The sequence below is a fragment of the Canis lupus genome, chromosome 12, assembly GCF_011100685.1.
Source record: "Canis lupus familiaris isolate Mischka breed German Shepherd chromosome 12, alternate assembly UU_Cfam_GSD_1.0, whole genome shotgun sequence".
NCBI lineage: Eukaryota > Metazoa > Chordata > Mammalia > Carnivora > Canidae > Canis > Canis lupus.
In genome coordinates this window covers 53,535,590-53,558,332 of record NC_049233.1, presented here as the reverse complement: position 1 = coordinate 53,558,332, position 22,743 = coordinate 53,535,590, and the positions used below count along the sequence as shown (strand labels likewise).

The following is a 22,743-nucleotide window of genomic DNA, read 5'->3' as shown; positions in this document are numbered from 1 at the left end:
TCACCTCTTTAGTTAGGTTTTATTTTATTTATTTATTTATTTATTTTTAGTTAGGTTTTATTCCTAGGTATCTTACAGTTTTTTGTGCAATTGTAAATGGAGATTTATTACTTAATTTCTCTTTCTGCTGCTTCATTATTGGTGTATCATAATGCAACAGATTTCTGTGCATTGATTTTGTGTCCTGTGACTTTACTGAATCTGCATATTAGTTCTAGCAATTTTTTGGTAGAGTCTTTAGGTTTTCTATATAGAACATCATATCACCCACAAATAGTGAAAGTTTGACTTCTTCCTTATTGATTTGGATGTCTTTTATTTATTTTTGTTGTCTGACTGGTGTGGCTAGGACTTCCAGTACTATGTTAAATAACAGTGGTGAGAGTGGACATCCTCTTTTGTTCCTGATTATAGAGGAAAAGCTCTCAGTTCTTCTCCATTGAGGATGATATTAGCTGTGGAATTTTCATATATGGCCTTTATAATGTTGAGGTATGTTCCCTGTAAACCTAGTTTGTTGAGGGCTTTTATTATTAATGGATGTTGTATTTTGTTGAAAAATTTTTCCACATCTATTGAAATGATCATATGGTTCTTATTCTTTTTTTTTTTTATTAATGTTGTGATCATGTTGATTGATTTGCAAATATTGAACCACATTTGCGACCCAGGAATAAACTCCACTTGATGATGGTGAATGGTCTTTTTAAATGCATTGTTGAACTTAGTTTGCTCGTATTTTATTGAGAAGTTTTGCATCCATGTTCACCAGGGATATTGGCCTGTAGTTCTCTTTTAAATTGGAGTCCTTATCTGATTTTGGCATCAGTGTAATGCTGACATCATAGAATGAATTCTATGGATTTTGACAAGGTTTCGTATATTTATCATTATAGTATCTTAAAAAGCTTGATTTAGCCTAAAATATCCTCCATGAATCAACTATTCAACTTTTCCAGCCCTCCCTGAATCCATGTCAAACACTGATGTGTTCAATCTCTATTAGTTTGCCATTCCAGAAAAATGAAATGCAACTTTCCAACTGGCCTTTTAAATCTTTCAATAAGCACTTAGAATTTATACATACCTTTGCATGATTTTATAGCATATTCCTATTTATTGCTGAATGGTATTTATTATACAAATGTACTATATTTTGCCATTCACCTAGACATCTTGATTGCTTTCAGGTTTTGGTACCTATGGATAAAACTGTTACATATATCTCTGTGCAGGTTTCAGTGCTGACATAAATGTCCAAATCAATTGGGTAAACAGCTTCCTAAGATTATGATAGGCATTGCTTTGAATCTATAGGTTAAGTTGGGAAGAATTAACATCTTAAACATATTGAGTCTTCTAACTCATAATCACAGAATATTTCTGCATTTATTTACATCTTGTTTTATTGCTTTCAACAGTGCTTTTTAATTATCTGTACACAGATCCAGGGCATATTTGCATATTTTGTTATATTTATACCAAATAATTTCTGTGTGTATGTGTGTGTATGTGTGTGTGTCGGGGTGGGGGAGTTTACAATCATAAAGGGCATTGTTTTGAATTTCAAATTCCAATTATTTGTTGTAGAAATATAGGAAAATAACTGACTTTTACATATTAATCTTGTATCCTGATAATTGGCACTATATTTTTCTATTAGTTCTAGTACTTATTATATAGATTCCTTCATATTTTTATGTAGATAGTTATGAAGACTTCCCTTGAATTGGTCCATTCGCCTATGTTATCAAATTTGTGGACATATATTTGTTTGTAGACTTCATTATTATCCTTTAAATGTTCATTTCAACAGTGATGATGAAAAATTATCTTTCATTTATAATATTGGCAATTTATGTTTTCTTTTTATAAATTTTGTTTAGCCTGTCTAAAGGTTTATCAATTTTATTGCTCTTTAAAAAAAATCTTTTGGTTTAATTGATTTAAAAAAAAACATGTTGGACTATTTCTTTTAAAGATTTTATTTATTCATGAAAGACAGAGAGAGAGAGGGAGAGACATAGACAGAGGGAGAACAGGCTCCTTGCAGGAAGCCTGATGTGGGACTCGATTCTTGGACCAGGATCACACCCTGAGCCAAAGGCAGACGCTCAACTGCTGAGCCATCCAGGGATCCTATGGATTATTTTAAATTTTATTGATTTCTATCTTCATTTTACATCTTTTCTTTTCCTTGTATTAGGTAAAAAAATACTCTTCTAGTTTACAAGCATGAAAGTTTGGTGTGGAGGAGCGTGAGTGCTCTATAGTCTTAAGATAATGTATTAGTCTTTTAGTAGGTCTGTGTTTCTGGACTGTGATCTTTTCCACTGTTTCTCCAGTAGTAAAGCTTTACCTCTGCCCTTTCATATCTTCCCTGGTTGCAGCACCCAGAATCTGTTTCCTAAAATCCCTCACCAATTTTAATTATGCTTGCTCTCCTTCCCTAAGGTGAGGAAGAAATGCTAGAGAGGACTAAAATGGGAAAAATGATCTTCCCCTGACTATGACAAGCCTCAAACAAAAGTGCTCTTCCTTGGAAAGTAGGACTTTACTCATGGAGATGTCTCTAGAAATGTAACTGGAAAATAATTAGTTTTCTCTTTACCCTGTTACAGCCATGAAGACATCTTTCTCAGATCTTCATTTTGAGAATACAATGGGGTTCTTAAAGGTAAAGACCACAAAATGTGCAGCTTCTATAAAAACGTGACCCCAGGTGTTCCTCATTGTCATCCTTTTCCACAATGAATGTCCAACTATTCAACAAAATTTTGATTTAAGTGTTCTTATCAGTTTATGGCTACAAGAGTTTCTGCTCCTGGAAAGCACACTCTGCTCTTAGCTATGACTCTAAGGATGTGTTCATCTTTACACATTTCTAGCTGGTGGGTTCCCTGCAACATTAATTGTCTTAAGCATCCAAGAAAATTTATTCATTTTCAGTTTGTCCAGATTATTTATTTTTAAAGATTTTATAAGATTTTATTTTTATTTATTTATGACAGACACAGAGACAGAGAGGCAGAGACACAAGCAGAGGGATGATCAGGCTCCATGCAGGGTGCCTGATGTGGGACTCGATCCCAGCACCCCGGGATCACAACCTGAGATGAAGTCAGATGCTCAACCACTGAGCCACTCAGGTGTCCCTTCCTTTTTTTAAATAACTATTTTATCTCTTTATTTATTAGAGACAGAAAAAGAGAATCCAAAGCAGACACCAACTGAATGTAGAGCTTGATGCAAGGGCTTGATATCACAATCACGAGATCATGACCTGAGCCAATACTAGGAGTCAGACACCTAACCGACTGAGCCACTCAGGCGTCTCTGAATTTTTCCATTTATAAGAATGGGAGTGATCATTTCCAAGATCCTTACAAGTCAGAACTGAAACTGAAAATCCTATCCCATTGCCTTCCTCACCTTCCCCACCATTTAGTATGTCTCACTTCGAGTAGTGAGTTTTCTCAGCGTGCACAAGATTTTTATTACATATATTTTCAAATACTTTCTTAGATATTATAGCACTATTCTCTAACTGCTTTTTTCAGAGCTTTTTTTTTAAATTTATTTATTTATGATAGTCACAGAGAGAGAGAGAGAGGCAGAGACACAGGCAGAGGGAGAAGCAGGCTCCATGCACCGGGAGCCCGACGTGGGATTCGATCCCGGGTCTCCAGGATCGCGCCCTGGGCCAAAGGCAGGCGCCAAACCGCTGCGCCACCCAGGGATCCCTTTTCAGAGCTTTTAAAAAATAAAATTCAAGGTTTGTTTTTGTTTTGTTTTGGTGTCATATCCAAGGACACTTTATCAAATTCCTAGATACGAATATTTTCTTCTATGATTCTTTTGAAAGGCCTTATCATTTTACTCTTTAAATTTCTGACCCATCTAAAGTTCATTTTCACATGGTGTTAAGAATGGAACAAGGTTCATTTCTGCATATTATTAACTTTTCGGATACACTTTGTCTCCTTCTATAGATCCAAATTTCTTTCTATCACTCCCTTTCTTCTTGAAGAATTTTATTCAGCAATTCCTTTAGTGTGCTTCTAAGCTCTTTCAATTTTCACACATCTGAAAAATTATTTGTCCTTTCTCTGACATATATTTTCACTTGATATGGGATTCTGAGAAGCATTTTTTTTTTCCTTTTAGTATACTAAAAGACACTGTTTTATTCCTCAGTGTTTTCAATGGGGGATCTACTGTTGGTATGATTTTTTTTTTCTATGTGTGTAATGTCTTTTTTTCCTGTCTGCTTTTTAGATTTTTCATTTAGCACTAGTTTTGAATGATTTGATTACAATGTGTTTTGGTGTCATTTTCTTGAGAATTTTTGAACTTAAATTTCACTGAAAATCTTGGATCTGTGGATTTAGAGTACCTTCATAGTTGGAAATTTTTCAGTCATTATTTCTTTACATATTTTTGTAAAGATATGTAAAAAGATATGGCCTTCCTCCTTTGACAATTTCAGTTACATATATATTAAGACTCATGATATTGTCCCATAGTTCATTGTTTCTCTTTTCATTATTTTTGTTGTTATTTTAATAGCTTCTGTTTTAAAGAAAATTGAGACATTTTGAAAAGTGTCACCTACTATGTTTTCATGTTTTCTAATCATTTCTTCCTGCAATTTTTAACTAATGTATATTTTATCCCAAATACTGTAATTATCTCTAGATATTATATTTGGGTATTTTCCTATTTCTTTGTTTCCACAGAAACCTTTGAACAGGTGGAATATTGTTCTAATGTCCATTTTTCTAACTTCTGTGTCAGTCCTGGGTAGTTTTGATTAACTTATTTTTTTTCCCCAATCATGGATATTCTTTATCCACTTCTTTGCATGCCTGGTAATTTTTATTGGTTATCATACATTGTGTATTTTATAGTTTTACATACTATTTCTGTATTCTCTAATGAAGTTAATTTACTCAGAAGTACTTTAATTCTTTCATATCTTGCTTTTCAGGTTTATTAGGATTGAAGTAGTATTGAGCTTAAACATTCCCTACCATTAACTTTAAGATCTTTTGTGTACTTCACTCATTACTCCATGGATTATGAGATTTTCCATCATTTGCCTGATGTGGAACAGGCCCTATTTGCAACTATTTGCAAGTTCAGGCTCTACTGTCTCTGATTTTTCAAATGGTTATTTCTGTAGCCTTCAGTAGTTTCGTAACATACACTCACTGATTGGTATCTTATGATCATGCAAGGAGGTCCCTTTGTAGATCTCTGGGGTTCTTTCTCACAAAGTTATGTCTTACTTTATCTGTGCATTCACTCATCTGTTTGCCTCTTTGAGTTCTCTGAACTACCTGAAATATGAGTTATTGTCTTTATTTTTGGAAAATTCTCAGCCATTTCTTCAAATATTTCTCCTAAAACATTCTTTTCTTTTTTTAAAAGATTTTATTTTTTATTTATTCATGAGAGACACAGAGTGAGAGAGAGAGAGGCAGAGACACAAGCAGATGGAGAAGCAGGCCCCATGCAGGGAGCCCGATGTGGGACTTGATCCCGGGTCTCCAGGATCACACCCTGGGCTGCAGGCGGCACTAAACTGCTGTGCCACCGGGCCTACCCCTCCTGAAACATTCTATTCACTTCTCTATCTAGGTTCCAATTACATACTGGCATACTTCAGAGATATTGTGCATTTGGATCCAGGCCATCACAATATGGCATTTATCATACTAAAGTGAGTAAAATGAGTTTTTGGGTTCTCAATGCATATAAAAGTTATATTTAACTATACTGTTGTCTATTAAGTATACAATAATATATCTAAAATATCAATGTACATACATTATTTAAGATGCTTCATTGCTAAAATACACCAATCATTGTCTGAGCTTTCAGCAAGTCATAATCTTTTACCTAGTGGAGGATTTCGCTTTGATGTCAATGGCCATTGACTGATTAGGGTGATGACTGCTGAAGGATGTTGTGGCTGCAGCAATTTCTTAAAATAAGACAACAATGAAGTTTGCCACATTGGTTGACTCTTCCTTTCACAAATGATTTCTGTAGCATGTGATGCTGTTCGATAGCATTTTATCCACAATAGAACTTCTTTCAAAATTGGAATCAATCCTATAAAACCCTAAAATTGATTTATAAGTGAAGCTTATGTAATATGCAATACACTTCAACAATCTTCACAGCATCTTCACCAGGAGTAGGTTCCATCTCAAGAAACTGCTTTCTTTGAAAAAAAAAAAAAAGAAAGAAGAAAGAAGAAAGAAAGAAAGAAAGAAAGAAGAAAGAAAGAAAGAAGAAAGAAAGAAAGAAAGAAAGAAAGAAAGAAAGAAAGAAAGAACTTAAGAAGAAGCAACTTAAATATTCACATTTGATCATGATATTGCAGTAATTCAGTTACATCTCTAAGCTCCACTTCTATTTTTAGTTCTCCTGCTATTTCCACTCCATCTGTAGTTAATTCCTCCACTGAGGACTTCAACCAATGAAAGTCATTCATCAGGGTTGGAATCAACTTCTTCAAATCTCCTGTTAATCAGTTGACCTCTCCCCATGAATTACAAATGCATTTAATGGCATCTAGAATGGTAAATCCTTTCCATATGGCTTTCAGTTTACCTTGGCCAGATAAATCAGAGGAATCACTATAAATGGCAGATGGGCCTTAGAAAATGCATTTCTTAAATAATAAGACTTGAAAATCAAAATTACTCCTTGATCCATGGGCTGCTGAATAAATATATGTTACCAGGCATGAAAACAACATTATCTCCTTCAGAGCTCTTGGGTGACTAAATGCATTGTCAATAAGCAGTAATATTTTAAAATGAATCTTTTATTTCAGCAGTAGGTCTCAATAGTGGGCTTAAAGTATTCAGTAAACCATGCTATCAACAGATGTGCTGTTATCCAGGTTTTGTTGTTCCATATAGAGCACAGACAGAGTAGATACAGCATAATTCTTAAGGGCTCTAGGATTTTCAGAATAGTAAACAAATATTGGCTTCAACTTAAAGTCACTAGCTGCATTAACTAAGAGTATCAGCTAATCTTTTGAAGCTTTGAAAACAGACACTGACTTCTCCTCTCCAGCTATCAAAGTCCTAGATGGTATCTTCTTCCAGTAGAAGGCTGTTTTGTCTCTTTTGAAAGTCTGTTGTTTAGTATAACTACCCTATTTAATTATCTGAGCTAGATTTTCTGGATAACTTGCTACAGCTTCTACATCAGCACTTGCTGTCTTACCTTGCATTTTTAACGTGGTTTCTTAAACTTCATGAACCAACTTTTGCTATCTTCAAAAATTTCTTCTGCAATTTCTTTTCTTTTTTTATTTATTTTTTATTGGTGTTCAATTTACCAACATACAGAATAACACCCAGTGCCCGTCACCCATTCACTCCCACCCCCCGCCCTCCTCCCCTTCTACCACCCCTAGTTCGTTTCCCAGAGTTAGCAGTCTTTACGTTCTGTCTCCCTTTCTGATATTTCCCACACATTTCTTCTCCCTTCCCTTATATTCCCTTTCACTATTATTTATATTCCCCACATGAATGAGAACATATAATGTTTGTCCTTCTCCGACTGACTTACTTCACTCAGCATAATACCCTCCAGTTCTATCCACGTTGAAGCAAATGGTGGGTATTTCTTCACCTCTCTCAGCCTTCATAGAATTTAAGAGTTGGAGCCTTGCTTTGTAATAAGCTTTGATTTAAGGAAATATTGTGACTGATCTGATTTATATATAGACCACTAAAACTTTCTCCATATTAGCAATAAGACTTTGCTTTCTTATCATTTGTATATTCAGTCAGTGTAATAGCACTTTTAGTGTCCTTTCAAGAACGTTCCCTTTGCATTCACAACTGTTTGGTGCAAGAGATTTAGTTAATATTTGGCCTATCTTGGCTTTTGATATGCCTTCCTTATTAAGCTTAATCATTTCTAAATTTGATTCAAAGACAGATGTGCAACTCTTCTTTTTTACTTGAAGCTTAGAGGCTATGTAGGGTTATTAATTGGCCTAATTTCAATATTCTTGTGTCTCAAAGAATAGGGGAGCCTGAGGAGAGAGAGTAGGGAGTAGCCACTTGGTGGAGCAGTTGGAATACACACATTTATCAATTAAATTTGTCTGTCTTAAATGGACGCAATTCATAACATAACAAAACAATAATGATAGCAACATCAAAGATCACTGATCACAGATCACCACATCAAATATATTATGATATAAACTGAAGAAGTTTTTGCAATATTGCAAAAATCACCAAAATGCAACGCAGAGACACAAACTGGACAAATGTTATTGAAAAATGGTGCTGATTGTCTACGGCCATACCACCCTGAATGCGCCCGATCTCGTCTGATCTCGGAAGCTAAGCAGGGTCGGGCCTGGTTAGTACTTGGATGGGAAAAAATGGTGCTGATAGACTTGCTCAATGCAGGGTTGCCATAAATTTTCCGTTTGTGAAAAATAAAAATATCTGCAAAGCGCAATAAAGCAAAACACAATAAAACAATATATGTCAGTATATATTAGACTGTTTAATATTGTTCCATGCCTTCTGCACGATTATAGTTATGAAGATAATTATAGATGATTTTTACTTTTTTCCTTTGTAGGTCTCATTTTGAATAATAATCGTGGAACTATCTTCAAATTCACTGATTCATTCTTCAGCTACATACTTACTGTTGTAACCTGTCAAAGGAATTCCTTACACACATCTTGTAATCATGTTTGTTTTTTGTTGTTGTTTTGTTTTGCTTAATTCTCTTAACATTTGTGTCATTCATATTATATATTTTAAAAAGTATGATCTATTCAGTGTTTCTGGTACAAATGACATGAAAAACTGTAATTTTTTCAAATGTATAGAAACTCCTTATTCTAATATTACCCTGTTAAATAAAATTTCTGCAACACTGAAATGTGTAGTTTGGTGGCCACTTGCCACTTGTACCTTGATAACATGTAAATGGAACCAGCACAAATGAGGAACTGAATTTTAAATTTTACTTAGTTTCATGTTATTATTTTTTAAAGATATATTTATTCATTTTAGAATGAGAGATAGAGTGAGGGGAGAGGCAGAGGAAGAGGGAGAGGGAGAGAGAATCTCAAGCAGACTCAATGCTGAGTGTGGAGGGCACTCTCATGACCCTGTGATCATGATCTGAGCCAAACCCAGAAGTCAGATGCTCAACCAACTGTGCCACCCAGATGCCCTAAATTGTACTTAGTTTTAATTAAATTTAAGTAGTCACACCAATCTGGTGGCTACCATATTAACACAACTATAGAATTTATTAACTCTAAACATAGTCTTACTATTTTCAGTTAAAGAAATAGAATTAAGCACAAATTGTTCCACTATACAGTGGTATATCTACAAATAAAATACTGTAAATCTGTTAAGGATTAGGTGAAGGGTCAATTCAGATATATTCACAGCCAAAATTTTATCAAGCATGGCCAAAAATCTTTCTTATGCCATTCTATATGCATTATATATATTATGCTTCTCTCTCTCTCTCTCTATATATATATATATATCCATGACTCCAAGACTGCTGACAGTATTTTTTCTTAATCAAAAGGATAGATTGTATGGAGTTCAAACAATAAAAGACTTTAGTTTTCTACATTATCCCTGGAATTAGGGATCCCCAGAATACCTGGGGGATTATGGATCTTATTCTTCTCCATAATAAAGTATGTATAAATTTTAAAAAGTATGATTACTTGAAATAAAAGGATAAACATTTTATCACTGTGTTCAGTTTTGACATATTTGAAATGACGTGATGATGTAATACAGTGAGATCAAAACTGAGGATTAGAATAGTCATTTTGGCTTATTGTATACCTGTCTTAAGCATCAATTCTTCGAGCTTCATTTTCCTTTTGTGTAAATTGGAGACATAGTTGGTGAGAATGCAGAGGAGCTATATGTTTTCAAGAATTATTACATTTCTTGCTTTTCTCAGAACAATCCCCAGGATTATGACATTACAACTCAATATAAACACTAATATCATCGAATGTTTACTTTTATTTGTATATACTATGTGCATAGGACAAAATAGTATGCATTTTAATTACAAAAACTCACATCTACATGACATTACAGTTCCCAGTACATAGTCAAATCTCATTTAGATGCTTTCCTTTTTAATCATTTATCCTCAGAAAATGTAGGATATGTGATAGTGAGGTATAATTCAGATGTCCATGAACTGAATTTATCAGTTTGCAGGTTGGTCCCATTCACCCCCTACTGTTTTCCTGCATTATTTCAACTAGATGAGGTAGTGTACACACTACTGGTAATTTAGCGAGCTGATAATAGATGCATACCATTTTAACATTACAGCAGGGAGTCCTTGTCTTGCCTTTTCGGTTCACAGCATTGTTACTCAATGTAACACCAATTAACACTTAAGTGATAGAGTTTTAGTTTCTAGGTAAAAACTAGGAATCTTTCTTTTGTGCCTCTGTATTGGAGTCCTGTGTAGTTATGATATTTAATCAGCTGAAAGCCCAGGGCATGCACTTGTACTTATGTTATTATTTATAATTGAATGCAGCACTGCCGCTGTGGCATACCTTACTGGCATCATTTATATAAGGTTTAATGGTTTCTGGTACTGCTCCTAGCTCCTTACTCACCAGGCTATTCTGCTAAAATGTGGCAGAGTACTTTAAAAGGCTTATTTGTGACTGAAGTCAATGGGGGGCAGGTAAAGGAGTATAAACAGTGAAAGCTACAATGGAATAATTAATTTTCAAAAATAAACATGATTCTTCTCCAATATTAGCCAATTTTCAAATTCACAAACATGATATAAACAACTCAGAAGAAAATAAATAGTAAGGCTCAGAAGAGACTAAATAGCAATAAATAAAGTATCCATTTTGAAATTTAGAGAGACTTTAGCATCTGGTCTAATTACACACACACACACACACACACTACAAATAAAGAAGTAAGATTTCATAATCATATTCTAGAGACCTAGTTTTCTGAGCACTAATGCGAGAAAGCTTGGCTATCTTCACAACAGGACCACTGGACTACTGCTAGCATGGAAATTGACATCACTTTTATTATAATGTACGTTTTATACAATGACACTAGTATTGTAATACAACAGCATCTGAAATAAGCCTGCACACTTTCTCTTATTAAATGTACATTAAATCCTTAGGGTACCATATATTTATGGGAACACAGAGAAAGAAAGTTTATTAGACAAAAATATAGGTTACTGTTTAGTTAAATTCACAATTATAATAACTTTATGTGCTTTTTGACTTCTTTAAATAATCTTTCCTATGACTTTCCTTTGAGTCCTAATTTTGTTATCCAAATGTGGATGTGATTATGACTTTAACAACACAAAATTTGTGGAATAGCTACTATATGCTAAACTGTAGCCACTATTTTGGGGATGCAACTTTGAACAAGATAAATTCAAATTTGTCCAAGCACATTCCACAGTTATAAGCTTCTGACTTCATGTAGTTTATATTCTATTATAAATATCCTTGTGAGGCATGCTATCATTCTACCTCGCAACAAAGAATCATTAAACTAAACCAGGGCGATTGGCATATATTTTATTTTATTTTATTTTATTTATTTTATTTTATTTTATTTTTTTGGCATATATTTTATACATAAATGTCCTTGATCCTGAAAAGCTATGGCCAAATGACAACCTAACCTCTGTCCTTTTTGCTCACTAAATTCTTCCCAAGTTTTTAGACTGATAGCTATTGTAAGAGACCATGGGTTTTGCTACTGCAATACTTTTTCAATGAAGGAATCTACTTTACGGGCAGCCGCTGCTCACACATTGGAACAGTAATTTGGAAATAATAAATGTTTGTTCCCTTTATTTTTAAATATCACATAAACCACAACAGCAACAATCTCAATAGTATAGTTGTGAAGATTAAGCAAATTTGCATATGGAAGATACTTTTAAATATTAAGTTTGTTTCCTATATTATTACTTCTACCGGCCAGAGAATACTTTATGTGGTGGCTTACATTTCTTTATCATACCTATGATCTAGAAATTAATGGCATAGGAAAGGAGAAAAAAGGTATATTAGAAAAATCACTGGATGATGATTTAAAAGATATGAGATTAAAATTCAGATATGCTACAATTAGCAAACTTTGTTTCCATAATTCTCAAGGGTCGAGAGTAGATGAGCTAATAATTGAAGGATTATTTTATAATTTTAGAAAGAATTAATTGCAAAGTCGTTTAGTCTTCTTAGAGTACTAAGAATTATGTGATACAAATATTAGCTTTTCATTTATTTAAGTGATTAAACATATTTCCCTGTGAATTAATATGATATTAAATCTAATCTAAGATGTTTATAATTATATGCAATGTGTCTCATCCCCATCTTCATCATGAATGATGAATTAAGAAAAAGCTAACTTTGTTTTAACTAACTTGGAATTTTAGGATGGGAGTAAAAGATAAACTCTGTTAGAAATGATGAACTAAATAATCATGATAACTAACTGATGAAATCTGTTATTTATCATTAAACATGAGATAGACCAATTCTTACTATCATTGTCTTTAAATAGGAAACCAATTATAGAGCATCAATTTTAAAACAGAAAAGAAAAAGAAGTTGCTTCTGCACATATTTTATTGGGTAAACAGTAAACTTAACTTCAATGGGGCAGAGAAATGCTACCTTATCTCAGGAAGCAGAAAACTGGAAATGCTTAATATAGCATTAATAACGGCCATTTTATAATATCAAAAAATGTGTTCACTGGATTTTTAACACTTAACACTGAGTTTATTTTTATAATAATTTCCTAATGTAAATAATAATTATTTAACATCATTCCTATAAATATCTATAGAATTTTTTAGCTTTGGTTTACTTTACTATTATTAAAACTCTTCAGAATATTTTATTTTATTTAATATAATAATATTTTGCCTTTTATGTTATCTGCATTTTGGTAATTTGTATATTGTTTAACAAATTATTTAAACAAATAATCATCTTAAGTATATTCCATAGTTTTAAACCTTTAAGAACTATTCTTATCTGTTTGTAAGGATTAAAGATTTTCCATGGTCTGATATAATCTTATCACACAGACTTTACTAACCATTATTTACTTTTCAAATGTTGCCAACATCAGTCAATACATCCATTTTCCCAATTGTTTTATTTAATCATTTTGTGTTATATGAGTCAAGATTCTACTCCAATGGCTATAATGAAGAGAAGGAAAATAATACAGAACTGTCAGATGGTTTATGGCAGTGGTTCTCAGGTAGAGGGCATGTGTAGGGAGAAGGGGGAAGGAAAGTAGATTTTGTCCTCCAAGTAACATTTGACAGTTAGAGACATTTTTTATTATCCTTACTGGGGAGGGGTGCTACTTGCACCCAAAAATGATGCTAAACATCCTACAATGCATAGGATTGTTCTGAACAAAAAAAGGACTATCCAGTCTAAAATGTCTATTGTGTCATATGGGAAATGCCGAGATATCCAGAGGATAGCTACAGAAACCTACAGTTACCAATTCCAGGGCCTCAGGGAAAAAGGAAGGAAATGGTTACTGGTACTCAGTGAATGCTAGAATATTGGATATATGGGCCAGCTTGTGGAAGTTACTGCCACAGAGGAATGGAATGACTACCAGGAGGGAGTGGGGAACAAATAGTTTAGTTTCTGTCTCCTCCTGTAAGCCTCCTCATACTACCATTATACAAATCCAACTAAAGCTAGATATCAAGGGGATCTGGAAGATAGAGTGTCCAGAGGCCAGCCTCTTGGACTGAGAGAAACATAGAAGAGGAGAATAGAGCTGGGATAAGGGCAGATGGAGAATAAATAGCATGCCTACTAGACTTCAATGTTTTTTTTTTTTTTGTTTTGTTTTTTTTTTTAATTTTAGTATGCTGTACATGTTAACTTGCTCTCCTAAAATAACATACAAAAATTAAAGTTGGATAAAGCTATCTCTTTTCTTTATTTCTAAAATAGTTTGTTCCCACTGATATATTTTTTACAAAATGAGCAATTTGAGAAATTCTATACTTATATTAGAACACTCTTTTTTCTTTTCATAAGAGAAAAAACATTTAACATGAAGTTCCACAGTTTAAGATATTTGAAACAGTTGCTTTCCATTCACATTTTTGTTTAATATATATTTCTTAGGAAAATGTTCTCAACTAATGGCTTATGGCAATTAAACCTGTGTGGGATCATAAGTTTTGAGAAACTTACACAATGTTATTACCTTATAATCTAACTATATTAAAAATCTGGATTGCTCATAGAGAGCTGATTTCAGTGTTTCTTTTTTGCTCTTAAAACAGGACCCCTAACTGAGGATTAAATTAAAATAAGTCTTTTCATAGATGTCTCCCACTGGAATGTAAATTACAATTCTAAGATTGCTGGTTCTCATGGCCTGTCTTTGCTATTTTTCTATTACAGTTTCTAATTTTAGTAAACATTATTACTGTATTTTAGATCTAATGAGAAAAGGATGGCCAGAAAGGATGAAGATTAAAAGGTAAATCACATGGGTTGGATCAGTTTATGTCTAGAGGCTTATTGGATAAACTCTTCATCATAGACATGTGTGGAGCTTGTCTTTTACTATTCAGAGACTACACAAATGAAATATGTTGGGGTAGTTTTTTGTTTGTCTGTTTTCCAGGTAGACTTTCAGCTTAGAAAATAAACAAATAAATGAATACAAAACAAGAAGTATTGAAGTTGGGAACAAATCTAGTTCTTTTTTATATTCTGATTAACTGTTTTGTTTTTGCTTAATTTCACCATGATATCTCAATAGTCTTAAATGTGGACTAAAGCAATGGTCTATGAAGTGTGGACCATAAAACAGCAATATTAGCATTACTTGGAGGCCTATCACAAAGGCAAAGTTAGGCCCTATCTTGGACACATTGGATCAGAATCTCTGGGGTTACCTAATAGGAATCAACATTTTAACAGACCTTCCAGATGATTTTGATTCAGGTTGAGTCTGAAAAGTACTATACTAGATGATTTATTTAAAATCAGAGAGCTTCTTTAATATGTTTTTAAAATTATAATTCTTAAAGGGATTAGAGATCTATAATTATCTTTATTTTGTTTTCTAAAGTCAAATATACTATGAACAATATAAGAAAATTGTTGGTTAGTTATGTTTAATTTTGTTATGTTTTCTGTCACTAGAAATGTTATAAGAATTCTCTGCTACTGCAAACTCTGTTCGTGAATTGCCTCTTCTCTGAAAAAAATGCAGGATGATCACAACTTGAAAATAATAATGTAATTTAAAAATTACTTTGGAAATAAATGTTTTAAGGAAATTATTCCTCAAATTCTTCTAATCAGTTTAATAAGAAGTTATTAAAAATCAAAACTTTACTTGAGGCAAGTTCTGGTAGGAATTATCAGCCTCCATTAAAAATGTTTTATTGGTATACAATTTCAACTTGCATGCAATTCCCATACAGGGAAATAGAAAAATAATCTGTTCATATGGATAAAATTAAGTAGTAAGAACGCTACATGTGATATTATATTGAGATAATTACCCAAGTCATAAATAGTGCCAGAAAATAAGTATTTTGGGAGTAGATAAGAAAAATGTAATTTTAATGTATATTTTTATTTTGCCTTCAAAAAGAAGAAGATACAGTACTTGTTCTTATAGAGCATTTCAGAAATTTAAAATATAGACACAATAGAGTATAGATATTACTAGACCAGGCTATAAGCCTATAGGCCTTAAATTTGTTTTTATCCTCACTCTCCAAGCTATAAAAATTTGGACAAGTTACTAAGTGACTCAGACTTTAATTTTTTCATCTGTTAAACTGGAAAAATAACAGTGCTTAATTTACAGAGTTATTGTGAATATTAATCTACTTAGTATAGGTAAAACATGTAAGAATATGTCTGGTACAAAAATAAATATTAACCATCATTAGCTAAAATTTCGGGAAATGAGTACATCCGTACTTTTAGTTATTTCTTTCCCAACTCTTTTAGTCTTTTTTTTTTTTTTTTTTTAGATTTTATTTATTTATTCATGGGAGACACACAGAGAGAGGCAGAGATGTAGGCTGAGGGAGAAGCAGGCTCCATGCAGGGAGCCTGATGTGGGACGCCATCCTCATACCCTGAGCCAAAGGCAGACGCTTAATAACGCTGAGGCACCCAGGTGTCCCTATTTTAGTCTTTCATTCAATATTTGTATTATGTTTCTTTTAGTCTGCATCTGAATAAGCTCACTTACTTGGTACCAATCAAATGGCACTTCACAGATGACCATGCAAAAAACATTTAGAAAAATAATTTTTCATGAAAAATATTTGCAGAACACTTAGATTAACGAGCCATCCTAGATTCCTAAATTTGCTCTTCCTCAGCCTATTTATCCTTTCACATCACTAGTCCTTTTAATCCTTTTCTAAATATTTTGAACCCTTTCTCTATCTCCACTCCCATCACCATCAAACAATTGCTTTTTCCTTCATTTTAGTACCTTCTTGATATCTAATCTCCTTTTACCATTATATTGCAGTGATCTTTTATTTTAAAAGATTTTATCTACTTATTCATGAGAGACAGACAGAGAGAGAGAGAGAGGCAGAGACACAGGCAGAGGGAGAAACAGGCTCCATGCAGGGAGCCAGAGGTGGGACTCGATCCCGGGACTCCAGGAGCATGCCCAGGGCCAAAGGCAGGCACTAAACAGCTGAGCCACCCAGAGATTCTCTGAAGTGATCTTTCTTAAACAGAAAGTTCAGTACCCCAGTAGAAAACAATTTAGGGAAGGAAATAGGCATTGTAGGCAGTATCACTAAAAAGAGAAATGTGAAAGATATTAAGAGACTCATACCAACAAAATTTATTTTGGGAACAATAGTGGCCCTAGCCATGTCATAGCTACTATTAATGACTATCAAGTTCAACTTGACCCTCCTCACTTTTTGTTTACTGAATGAAGGAATGAGTGAGTAGATATCACATATCACATTATTTGCCTTTTTTTTCCCCCCAAACAAGAAGTCTCATATTAGCCATTGATGAAAGGGAAGAAAAGAGGCAGTTTTTAGGTTAGTATATCTTAGCTAGATATCAAGAAAGTCCCATAATCACCTGTACCTACATTCATTGGGAACTAGAATTGACAATATAATGAAGAAAAATAAAAGCATTCAAAACTGGCAAGATTTTTAATTTCCATGGTCCCAAGCAAAGGTTGACTACTAATTGCTATTGAGAGCTAACAGTTTTGTTTTAATGCAATTCATGTCAAAATTCTATTTACTACTCCATCCTCAACATCTAACAAAATTCTAAGAGCAGGGGATCATTCAGGTGGCTAAATAAATGGTCTGCATAAGTGTATAGATATGTGTATAAAGGCAAGCAAACCAATCATTAGGCCAAAGAGTGATTTTAGTAGCATTCCTTACCTAGGACAATTTTTTCACTGAGGGGTTGTACTAGGCTGCATTATCAGAGTTGCTTGAAGGCATAAGGACAAGTCACTTGAAACCTATGGGAAAAAGGTATTTACCAAGTGAGCAAAGGTGACTTTTTCAACACAAGCACTGAATAGACACATACATATTATCTTCTAATATATATATATATATATGTATATATATATATATTATTTATTTATTTATTTATTTATTTATTTATTTACTTATTTATTATTTATGAAAGAGAGAGGAGCGGGGGAGGGATGAGGGGTGGGGAGAGAGATAAGCAGACTCTGAGCTGAGTGTAGCCTCCGGGGGCTCAATCCTAGGTTCCTGAGATCATGACCTGAGCCAAAATCAAGAGTCAGATGCTGAACCGACTGAGGCACCCAGGCACCCCAGACATATGATCTTAAAATTTAAAACATATAACATAAAGTGTCTCCATATATAAGACCAACTTGGAAAAGCCTGGCTTTCATAGGACAAAATATCTACCACTGAAAATTCATGGAGGCTTTTCATAGAAATTATAATCAAATAGAGCTTTGTTGGATCCTAAATTTGACCAGAAAGTCAAAATATAGACACCATGAAATATATTTTCAAATGAGGATGTAATTATGCATGTAGGGAGATGTGGATAAGGATAAAACTTTTTAAAACAAGTTTTCTGTCTGTGCTTTCATCTGAAACAACAGAGTATAATTTTGCCATCGTTGCAATATCCCAAAGTCCTGTATCTCTTGACTTGCTCAAACTTCAAGGTATTCCTAGAATCCTTTGGAAATTCAGACTATTTCTGCAATTTTCTTCCTTAAGGAGTTGCTTTGGACATATCTGAGACTGGGGAAATGCTATTTACAAACATGCTGTTTGTAACTTTAATTTTTTCTATGTTCCTTTGTGTGCCAGCTTCCTGCTCTGCTCACGGTCAATGATAGTTCTGCCCTCTCTGGGCTTGCCCAATCTGTCAATCTCTGTACTCTTTTCTGTCCTTACTTCCCGCCAGCATGGAAACTCTTTTCTGTCTCCTCATAGTTAACTTTTTCAGAAAAGTTATCCATAGCAGAGCCAATAATGGTATACTTATTTCATTTATACTGTTGTTTAAAAGGGAGTCAGATCAAAGAACAGTTGGACATAGATGCACATTACAAGTAATATTAGTAATTTTACATTCATGCCCTGTCTTCCTTTATGGCTCAAAGAGTTATATTACTTCATTAGTATGACTTTTCCCTCATAATTTCAGTGATCTCTGCCTATTTCCAGGTCATGGGACATAGAGTTTATCAAATAGACTATTCTAATTAAAATAGTAGATCAAAATTAACACCTCTCCCAATTAAAATCAAAGGGCATCACTATATATGTCTCAAAATCCCCAACATTCCGACACTATTGATATAGACCCCAAATTTTCTGCCACTCATGAGAGTAGGCTTCAGAGAACCATACAGGAATTATTCCATATTTTTTCAAAATAAATGTAGACATATTCTGACCCAGTCAACATATTGTCATAAATAAGCCTTTTATGAAAATTGGAATTTTGAGCACTGATATAAAAATAATTAGATTTGATACTATAAGGTAAGAAGGAGATAGTCACAGTCATTTGATATTAAAAGAAAAACATCAATGAACTTTTAAATCAAAGAGGAAGGATAAAAATTGAACTATATGAAAAGTTTTCATAGATAAAAATTGTTGAAAACTGACAATTTAGTGATATTTCTGTTGAATTCTATCACAGGAAATAATTCTGAGACTGTGGTTTTGTTCTTTTTGTATGCCATACTTAATTTAGGTATTTACAGTCCAACAAATCAGTATATTGACATTAAAGGCAAAATTCAACTTGCCAAGGCATTAGGACAACACTGTCCAATTATGATACAAGTCATATATGTAATTTTAAATTTTCCGTTATCCACATAAAAAGGTAAAAAAAGTAATTGATTTTAATATTTTTTCAATATATCCAAAATACTATCATTTCATCATGCAATTGATAAAAAATCATGATTTTTTTTACTTATTTTTATACCAAGTCATTAAAATCCAGTATATATTTTCCACTTACAAACATCTCAATTTGTACTAATAACATTTCAAATGCTCAATAGTCATATATGGTTACTGGATATTCTACTGGGGGTGCAACACTGGATTTTACAATTTTAAAAATTGGTGAATATTTTTCTATTTTAATCTCTCTCAAAAGTCAGAGTATCAGTTTTTTATGAAAAACTAAGTCATACACCATATATATTTCCACAATACAGCTGACCCTTAAATAACATGGGTTAAAATTGTATGGGCTCATTTACATGTGGGTTTTTTCAATAAATACAGTAGAGTTCCTTAAATGTATTTTCTCTTATATTTTTTAAAATATTTTTCTATAGTTTACTACAAGAATATAGTATGTAGTACATATAACATTCGAAATATGTGTTAAGTGACTGTTTATGTTATTGGTAAGGCTCCCAGTCAACAGTAAGCTATTAGTAGTTAAGTTTTTGAGGAGTCAAGTGTTATATGTAGATTTTTGACTAAACAGGGTAGATGCCCTAAATTCTGCATTGTTCAAGGGTAAACTTACATGAAAAAGAATATCAGTGCGATGTTAGTGGCAGTATACTTTCAATTTATTTTGAAGAGAATAAATATCCTTTAGATAAACTTGTTCTTATGCTTTTGTGAAAAATGCATATATTTTTGGAAAAAAAAGTTTTTAAAAGATTTTATTTATTTATTCATGAGAGACACAGAGAGAGAGGCAGAGACATAGGCAGAGGGAGAAGCAGGCTCCATGCAGGAAGCTCTATGTGGGACTCGATTTTGGAACTCCGGGATCACACCCTGAGCCAAAGGCAGATGCTCAACTGCTGAGCCACCCAGGAATCTTGAAAAAAAAAAAAATATATATATATATTAAACAGACAAAATAGATTAGTGTTCTAGAATTATGAAACAATAAACACGATGAAAACTATCACATAAATAAAAACATAATTATAAAATAAATGAAAAATCCTATTAATAAATTCTGGGGGGGGGGATATTAATAGAGAAAAAATACCTACTTTCAATATCAAGTGGCTTAACTTTAATATGAAGAAATTTCTCATCAGTTAACTGCTTGAGTGGGAGAAGCCCTTACATTTCACATAATGCACAGGTCTCACTTGTTTGTAGTGTCCAGTCAACTTTCCTTCCCATTAATCTCTGAGAGGGTCATCAATTTTGGTAGAAATGGAGGAGCATTGGACACTCCTGAGGGCTCCACTACCACAATCTTCAGAAGAATGAAAAATTTCTTCTCCTTAGTTATTTGTTTAGGAGCCCAAAATTAGTGTCCCACCCATGACAAAATGTCTTAATTTTACATTAACAAAGCCCAGATTAGCTTTGTCCTCACATATGGGAAATAATCTTGGTGGTTTTCTTGGTGTGACTATGTGTTATTGATTTTTTTAAAATTTCTGCCGGATTAGATCTAAATTCTGCAGTCATGAAGTCTCTTGAATCCTTTTTGCTTTTTTCTAGAGTCACCAGTAGCTTTATAATAGTGCTTCTGAATTGGCTTTCTGACATTGAATTGTAATCCAAATTTTGTAACTGTGTGGGAGAGAGGACTGTTTCTGATTCTTTCTTTATTTTTTTTTAAGATTTTATTTATTTATTCATGATAGCCACACAGAGAGAGACAGAGAGGCAGAGACACAATCAGAGGGAGAAGCAGGCTCCATGCACCGGGAGCCCGATGTGGGATTCGATCCCGGGTCTCCAGGATCGCGCCCCGGGCCAAAGGCAGGCGCCAAACCGCTGTGCCACCCAGGGATCCCTGATTCTTTCTTTAGAGGTGAGTTTTTCCTTCTAGTCATTTTGCTCAGTGCAGAGTGGCCAAAGATTTTATTCACTTATTCATGAGAAAGAGAGAGAGAGGCGCAGAGACACAGGCAGAGGGAGAAGCCCGCTCCATGCAAGGAGCCTGATGTGGGACTCGATCTTGGGACTCCAGGATCACGCTGTGGGCCAAAGGCAGGCGCTAAACCACTGAGCCACCCAGAGATCCCTTTTATTATTAAAATATTTTCTAGTATTAGTTTATTCTGCAATATGATGAACACCAAACATAAAATAATAATCATATGCTAAAAACAGAATTATTTGTGGGTGGGGGTAAAAGTAAAGTGAATTTTGCTTATAAAGAGAGAACAAAATGACAATGCAGCTAGAGAAACAACCTAATTTAAGTTTACTTGGTCATGGGTTTGAATTACACTATTATAAAAGTCACAGTTGTGTTGTTATGTTTAATCTAGCCATGCATAAGAATTATTGGAAGGTTTTAGAAATACTAATGCTGAGATTCTGATCAACATAGTGAACTTGAAGACTTTAAATTTCTCATTTGATAAAATTCAGACAAGTTTCTTCATGAATATAGGCACAGGCACCTGTTTTTAGAACATTTACTTTAGAAACTTATAAATTACTTCTCTGCTCCTTTGTAAGTCTTCTGTAAACCAGGAGTATACTCCTCAAAGACATTGAAGCCATTACTTTGAATGAAATCATCAAGAGAGCTCACCCCAGTGTTTATACTACCTTTTATTGGAGAAGACTAGATTTCAATCTCTTCCCTATTCAAATAATTTTAAATAAAGTCTTACTGCTTAGTGGAATTTTTCTTTGATATTAGTTACCTGCACTTACATACACTCCCTCCCTTTTATCCCTTTATCTCATCAAAATGACCATGAACATATACCAAAAGAGATAGACTCAAAATGGCACTGTGAATAGTTAGAGTGGTCATGGGTGACTCCAAAACTTAAAAGAATTTCTAGAAGACAACAATGGACCAATAATACACCAAAGTATAGAAAACCATAGGTGAACATTTTGGAGAAAGTGGATGTTGGATGGGAATCCTTTCCTAATTATTTTTAATGAAGACTCTTTGGAAAGAGGCTTTTTTGTTTTGTTTTGTTTTTAATATTTTATTTATTTATTTAGTTATTTAGTTAGTTAGTTAGTTAGTTAGTTATGAGAGACACAGAGAGAGAGAGACAGAGACATAGATGGAGGGAGAAGCAGACTCCTGGCAGGGAGCCCACTGTGGGACTCCATCCCAGGACTGGGATCACACCCTGAGCCAAAGGCAGATGCTCAACTGCTGAGCCACCC

At 33.7% G+C, this 22,743-nt stretch overlaps 1 long non-coding RNA gene and 1 pseudogene across 1 annotated transcript in view; both read left to right on the top strand.

Moving 5' to 3' along the window:
* LOC111098177 overlaps positions 1-8,809 on the top strand; it is a 33,380-nt gene extending 24,571 nt beyond the window's left edge. The window contains exons 2-4 of the long non-coding RNA XR_005367465.1: positions 2,622-2,677; positions 5,644-5,725; positions 8,635-8,809. This is a non-coding gene — a long non-coding RNA (uncharacterized LOC111098177). The remainder of the gene's footprint in view (positions 1-2,621; positions 2,678-5,643; positions 5,726-8,634) is intronic.
* LOC119874321 lies at positions 8,337-8,444 on the top strand (annotated as a pseudogene).
* Positions 8,810-22,743: the final 13,934 nt, after the last annotated feature.